The sequence below is a fragment of the Dipodomys spectabilis genome, unplaced genomic scaffold (genome assembly GCF_019054845.1).
Source record: "Dipodomys spectabilis isolate Male_0828 unplaced genomic scaffold, ASM1905484v1 ptg000384l, whole genome shotgun sequence".
In the NCBI taxonomy this organism is placed as follows: domain Eukaryota; kingdom Metazoa; phylum Chordata; class Mammalia; order Rodentia; family Heteromyidae; genus Dipodomys; species Dipodomys spectabilis.
This window is the reverse complement of record NW_024871061.1, coordinates 746,995-753,102: the sequence shown is the minus strand read 5'-3', so window position 1 is coordinate 753,102 and position 6,108 is coordinate 746,995. Positions and strand designations below refer to the sequence as shown.

Genomic DNA, 6,108 nt, shown 5'->3' with positions numbered 1-6,108 from the left:
CAGAAAAAGTAATGAGACCAGAGTCATGGCTCAGTAATTTTTCTGAGGTAACCGTGGACCTTTCCTTCCTTTTTCAAGTGCTTATGTAACATACAGAGTCATATAGCTGTGTAATACACTCAACTTATAGACACATATGAGTATGTATATATTTTCATAATATGTACATTTCATAAAATGCATGTTTTTGTTTCTATGATCAGGCCACACATCTTCTAGAAGGTATTGAGTTCATCTAGCACCCACTGTTGTGCATATGGTATTATTCTAGAACGAGCAAGTGGTAGAAAAAGGCAGGATTTGTAGCACATAATTATCAGAATATCTTTCTTGCTGTATAATCTATATGTGTACACATGCACATTGTGTACATAGATTAAATTCGTTTCCTTGCACATGTTAGAGAAGTGTTAGGTAGCCCTGTTTTTAGCAGTTACTTTTGAATGAATATCATGAGTTCCATAGGTTGTGTTAGAACGCAGGGTTAGAATGCCTCTCATTACATACCTACATACCTGGAAGCACAAATGCTTACTTATTGATTGAGAATGGGATTGTTTTTTTTTTCCAGTTGTAGTGCTTGAACTCAGAATTGAGCACTGTCCCTTAGTTTCTTTTGCTCAAGGTTAGTGCTCTTCCACTTGAGCCGCCTTTTCTGTATATTTGGTACTAAGGAATCAAACCCAGGGCTTCATGCATACTAGGCAAGCATTCTACCACTAAACTGCATTTCCAGCTGAGAAGGGGATCTTGATAATTGTTTCCTATGCAATCTTGGACTCTGCTTTCCAAGTAAGTATTTTATAGGGGTGAGGACTACACTAATAGTAATTTTTAAATTTTTATATATTTCATTTTTCCCCTTTTTTATTGGTAGTACTGCGCCTAAAAGTGGTTCATCCTGTGTATCAGGATGTGTGGAGTGATGGAGGAGATGAGTCTCATAAAGATACATTGTTTGAATATACGAAAATTTCATAATCATATCCCTTGGAAGAATGTGTGCTAATCAAAAAGTGAGAAAAAAATTACTACAGCTTTATGTGGTATTTTCTTAGCTCATATGCTAGTAGGTGTTCTTTTTTAATTTTGAAAGTAACAGATTTTGGTTGTATATAAATGTCATAATTCAAATCTAGGGTTTAAATTTTTCTCCCCAATCCATCTGCACAACCATATACCCCATTCCCCAAAGAATTCCATTGTTAGATATATATTGCCAGAACCTTTCCCATGCATATACAAATATCTATGTCCATGAGTATAAAATACACACATTACCGATTATATCATATATAGGTTGCTTCTCACTTGATAGAGCATCCTGTGGTGTTCAATGTATATGTCATATTGTACTGAATTAATCAGCCTGTACATGATCAGAGGCAATTTCAATGGTTTTATATTATTTTAGACACATCTCATTCCTCCTAATGTTTTTCCACTAGTGAAGTAAAAGAATATCATTGAAGCATAAAGGAAGTGGCTAGTTTCCCATGCCCTCCCTTCCCCCCAATTCTAATTTGTGATAGAGACTGCCAAAGAAGTATGGCTATAAATTCTTTTTAAAAATTAAGAACATTCTGCCAAGAAGCTACTCTCTTTTAAGAGAATGTGAAATTCAGTAGGAGTTAACATTTGTGAGCATTAAATATTGACATATGACTGTGTTTTCTAATATATAATTAACGTTGTGTATGTGTGTGTGTGTGTGTGTGTGTGTGTGTGTGTGTGTGTGTGTGTGTGTGTGTGTGTGTGTGTATGTACCGAACCTGAGGGTGAATTCATTGCCTGAGTGCTGTCCTGGAGCCTTTGTACTTGAACCACACCTCCATTGCCTATTTGTGGTGTTTAACTTGAGATTAGTTTCTCAGGGACTTTCCTGCTTGTCCTGACTTGGATAATCACATCTCAGGCTCCTGAGTAATTAGGATTACAAGCCTGAGCCACAGATGGCTAGCCATTATAATCCTCTGGTTCTCAGAATGACACTTCTCTTTTTTTGCTCCAAAAACTGGCAGTGGCTACTTGATTGGCCTGGATAGGAGCATCTTCAGGGATTGTGGTCGGGGCTTTAGAATAGAATGCAAGTAATACCTTCCCCAGCAGCTAATCTCCATCCTCATTACTGTCTAAATAAAACTTATAAATTGAGAAATTTGCTTTCAAAATTGAATTTCTATTAAACATATTGCCTTATTATTGCACAAAATGATGGACTCCATTATATTTTCATATATTTTGATAATATTCACTTTCATCATCCACTTTTGCCTGTCTCCTCTCATTGTTCCCCCGTTTTTACGTTTTTCCCTGTCTCCTTCCCTCTCTCTTGCCCTCTCTCTCTTTTTTCTCCCTCTCTCTTTTTCTCTCTCATTCTCTGCCTGCCTCTCTGCTAGTATTTGCTTTTCACTTTTTGCCTGCATTCCACCTTTTAAGCAAAGCCTCAAGTTCTGGCTTTATGCAAGTGAATTGGAATTAAGATTTTTAGCCAGGCACCGGTGGCCCTCACCTGTAATACTAGCTACACAATATGTTGAGATCTGAGGTTCTGGCTTCAAAGCCAGCCCAGGCAGGCAAGTCCATGAGACTCTTATTTCTAATTAATCACCAGAAAACCAGAAATGGCTTTGTGGCTCAAGTGGTAGAGTGCTTGCCTTGAGCTGAAGAGCTGATTTGTAGTGCCCAAGTCCAGGGTTCAAGACCCATGACTGACCAAAAAATAAGTAAATAAAACATTTTCATGGATTTTTCTGTCAAAACATGATCATAAATTAAATTTATTCACAAAGATACTATAGGAATTTAATTTTGTTGGGTAATTAACAACTATTTAAATTATTTTTGACAAATTATAATGAACCATGCTTTATGAATCTCATCTTATTCTGAAATATTATAAAAACAGTAGAGTTCTTCTACAGGATTCCAACCTAAAGGGAAGCCCTGTTCCATATCAGAAGTATATATCAACCATTTCTTTCTCCTGTACTCACCTTACCTTACATCTATTCATTTATTATTTTTATTTGTCAATTATCTTTAAGCAGTTGTACAAAAGAAGTGCCATGTAACAAAGCAGTTTATGAAGACAGTGCATATTGATCCATGCCATCCTTACAACATTCAACTCCCCCTGACACATCCCTTCCTTTACTTTTCTTAGTTTTGTGGTATATGCAATGAATTCCTTTTTAGAAAAGTAATTTAGTTTATAATTATTATAAAGAGGTTGTGTAGAGGGATTTCAATTTCATGAGGCAGATAAATACATTTCCTTTCATACAGCATCTTCTGTTCCCTCACTCTCATCCAATGAGCTCATTTACATTCTGTCCCTTCCTCCCTTCATTTGTCTACCCTTTCCATACCCTCCTCTTTAATGCACCCAATTCTTGGTATTGATATTTTCAGGCTTTGACCTAGTCTTTCTAAAGGTTATAGTATTTGGGCCACATTGGCAGCAGCGATGGTGGTGCCGGAAGGCTCCCAGAATGAAGACAACAATCACATGCAAGGTAAACTGCTTGAAGGGCACGCCAGAAGTACTGGGCCCTCTTCTTCAGGTACATGACACAAAGTAAGCCCTCTGGGGCTCAGGAGTTCATGTGCTCGGGAGCACACTCCTGTTCTTCCCTCATGGCCAGCAAAAGAGCACAGCAGCACTGTCCATGTTGGTGTTGGAGTCCCCAAAGAAGGCAGAAGTGGATGTAGTGTCTGGCTAGGATGTTCAGTTTGATGGACCCCACTGATCCAGAGCCTTGAAGTGTTTCAGTTGGGGTTCCTGGAAACAGAGCCACCCCTGGTTCCATTTGCTTTGGGCATTGACTCTGTGGAAAGCGAGAACTACTGGGAACCTTGATACTACTTTCTACACTCCACAGACAGTGTTGGCTCTGCCAACATACTGGTGGAGGACTCCATGGCCCGAAGCTTCCCAGGCAAGTGGACATGCTCGTGCCCCAGGCAGTGCTGCAGTTTCTCTATTGGAAAAACAAAAGCAGGTCTGTGGTCTTCATCATGTATGCATAGAAGTACCATCCAACAAACACGGGCCACCTTCTGTCCAATCCCTGCTCCACTTCATCTGGTTTCTGCTGCGAGCCATGGATGGGGCCAAGCTGACTGTATTCATGGTGCTGTATTAGTAGTGCCAGCCCTCCCTGTTCAGGCACCTGATGCATGACAAGTATCTCAACAGGACAGAACAGGACAGGACAGTTCTCCCTTAGGGTGCACCCAAGCTTTCCTCTTCCTATGGTGGTGCTAGGCCACCTCCTGGCCTCCATTATTTACTCTATCACCTAAAATGTTCTTTCTTATTTATGCTCTATGCATTAAAAATTTCTTCAAAGACAAGATAAACTGTTCATGGCTTTCATACTCACTGCTCTAAATCCTGAGATGCTTACATTATGCCATTCTGCTTTGAGTAAAGAACCTCCAAATGGATTTTATAGAACCTTTCAAATGTTATACAAAAAATAAGGACTAAGTAAAAGATGAATAAAGTACTTAATGGTTAGAAGACTCAATGTCCTGAAAAGATTCGCCTTAATTGCTCAGTACATGGAATATAATTCCAGACAAAATTCAGCTCGGTATTTTTTTAAAGAAACTTTTAAGGGCTGGCAAGGTGGCTCAGTGGTAGAGTGCTTGCCTTGCATACATGAGGCCCTGGGTTCGATTTCTCAGCACCACATAAGCAGGGGAAAAAATCCGGAAGTGGCACTGTGGCTCAAGTGGGCGCTAGCCTTGAGCCTAAGAGCTGAGGGACAGCGCCCAGGCCCAGAGTTCAGGCCTACGACTGGACCAAAAAAAAAGAAACTTTTAAGAGGGCAGCTACTATTTCTTACCTTCCTAAAGAAGTATTTTTGTAGAATCAAAATGATCTCTTTAAAGTTTTAGGAAAAGTCAATAATAAATTCATCAATGCCTAGAGTTTTCTTGATTGGAATGCATTTAAAAGTACATTAACGAAATATGTGTAGATTCTGTTTGTTTTTCTCTTTCTTCTGTAAGTAGGTTTGATACATTTCATTTTAGCTAGTACTCTACCCACTAAGCTATGCCTTTAATGCATAATTTCGGGTTACTTAATATGCCAGAAAAGATAATAGTGATAATAATGCTATTAAGACCTTCACCCATCTAGATACCCATATTTTGTTTGTTTTGGTTTGTATTCTATCAGTATATTTGTATGTCATAAGGTTTGTTTTTGTTTTTGTGCTGTTCCTTGAGCTTGAAATCAGCACCTTGCCCTCTCCTTGAAACTGGACATTGTTAGCACACACTGGTAATTCTAGATACTCAGAGAGCTGATATCTGAGAATCCCGGTTTCAATCCAGCCCAAGAAGGAAAGACAAAGAGTTTCTTATCTCTAAATAATCCTCCAAAAAAATTTCCAGCATTTTGGGTGTTAATTGGAGATAGGAGTCTCACAGATTTTTCTCCCCTGGTTGGCTCTGAAACAAAATCTTCATCTCTTTGCCTCCTGCGTAGCTACGATTTCAAGCCTGAACTTATACTCTTTTATTCTTCTACTGTCTTCTATTCTTCTTTTGCTCCCCTATGAATATTTAAGAATCACCTAATTAAGAGGTTAAAAAATCCTGCTTTTGAACACAGCAGAGAACATCAATGAAAATAAAAGCTATGTCTGCTCAAGGGTAAAACACTGCCCTTGAAGGAAAATGCATAAGTGAGAAGGCAAGGTCCTGACTTTAAACCCCAATATCAGCACTCAAAAACGTTGTTTTCCTTGAGCTTTATATTAAATTGCTCAGAAAAACAGCATTGTAGTAATATTTAGCGTTACTATTACAATCATCAGGTATATTTATTGATGTTATTCCTTTAATTTCCTAAATTTAACTTACACATTTATATCCAGTAATGGAAAGACAAGATTACTGTTTCACAAGTATTTATGGCAGTTGAATATATGGATGAGAGGTGCATAAAAGTAGTTTGGATTGAAAATAGATATTTGCAAGCTCTTCACATAAGGAAATGATAATTGAAGAAGCTGTGAGCATGTATGAAATAAGCTACAGAAACCAGCAAGGAAAGATAAGGCATGATTCTGGAGAGCAAACAATTTT

At 38.3% G+C, this 6,108-nt stretch overlaps 1 pseudogene; it reads left to right on the top strand.

The window, feature by feature from the left end:
* Window positions 1-3,570: 3,570 nt before the first annotated feature.
* Window positions 3,571-4,148, top strand: LOC122096659 (annotated as a pseudogene).
* Window positions 4,149-6,108: the final 1,960 nt, after the last annotated feature.